The sequence below is a fragment of the Triticum aestivum genome, chromosome 6B, assembly GCF_018294505.1.
Source record: "Triticum aestivum cultivar Chinese Spring chromosome 6B, IWGSC CS RefSeq v2.1, whole genome shotgun sequence".
NCBI classification, from domain to species: Eukaryota; Viridiplantae; Streptophyta; class Magnoliopsida; order Poales; family Poaceae; genus Triticum; species Triticum aestivum.
The window spans coordinates 46362229-46363582 of record NC_057810.1 but is presented as its reverse complement, the minus strand read 5'-3'; positions in this window follow the sequence as shown (position 1 = coordinate 46363582).

Genomic DNA, 1354 nt, shown 5'->3' with positions numbered 1-1354 from the left:
GATTTATTAAAATGATTTGGGCTATAAACTAAATCAGAAACAAAACTACAGAAATAGAAAAGAGAAACAAAATAGAAAAAAAAGGGGAGAGAGGCCACCTGGGCCACTTACCTGCTTACCTGCCCGGCCCAGCTCCCCCAGCGGCCCAGCCCACCTGGCCCCCTTCTCCTGTCTTCTTCCCGTGCCAGCGCACGAAGCAGCTGCGTGCTGGACGCACGCGCGCCGACGCCGGCCACCTCCTGCTTCGCCGTGGCAGCCTCCCCGACCCCCTCGCGACGCCACGGAGACGGCCTCGACCCCCCTCGACCGCCTCTCTCTCTCTGGACCCCCTCCTCCTCCTCTGTTCTCCCTCCCTCTCGTCACCGAACGCACCTGAGAGCGCCGCTCGCCGTAGCCATGGCCGCCGGGCCTCCCTCGCTCCCCCGACTAGCCCAGAGGCTCCGCCTCGACCCCCTCTTCCTCTCCACCAAGCCACGAGGCCCCGGACGTCCTGCATCGCCGCCCACGTCGCCGTTCCCCTCCTCGGCCACCGGAGGTCGTCGCCGTCGATTCGCTGCACTCCGGCCGCCCCCGAGCCCACTAACCCTCCCTACAGCTCCGCGGTGAGCCTCCGTGCAGAACCCCTCTCTCTCCCCTCGCGTTTGCGAGCTCTAGGCCATAGCTCCGCCGCGGCCGAACTCCGGCCGCCACTGACCTCGTCACCGCCGTCACTACAGCCGCTTGAGCTCGTCTCGGAGCGTGTCACCGCACTCAGGAAGCCACCAGGAGTCTAACGCCTATCCTAACTCGCCCTCCCGTGCACCACAGCGCCAGCCCCGCACTCACCGAACTCCGGCGCCGCCGCGAGCTTCGTTCCGACGAGCTCCGTCGACCCCACGACCTCCCACTCGGTCCTCTGGATGCGCGGGAGCAAGGGCCATCCCCTGGTGCCCTCAGCGCGCCAAACTGACGCCTCTAGCGCAAGTCCGGCGTGCCCCGCCGTGTTCTGTGGTCACCGGCGACTCATCGCCGGCGTATCTGACGTGGCGTCGTCATTAGCGCTAATGACCCCACTAACTAACCCCCCCAGAGCCACTGACAGCCGGGCCCCACGGCCTAACTAACCGGCTAACTAAAATAGATTAAGTTTAATCTAATTGCAGTGGCCCCACGCGTCGGCGTTGACCTCGCTGACGTGGCCTTTGACCGGCCCCACATGTCTGTGACTCCAGCCAGCACTGTGTCACTGACGTGTGGCCCCCACATGTCAGGTTTGACCCGAGCCAGCCCAGTTGACTGCTGACGTCACAGTGACGTGGTGCTGACGCCATAATTCATTTTCTGGAATTATTCTAATTCTAAATATTCAGGAAAT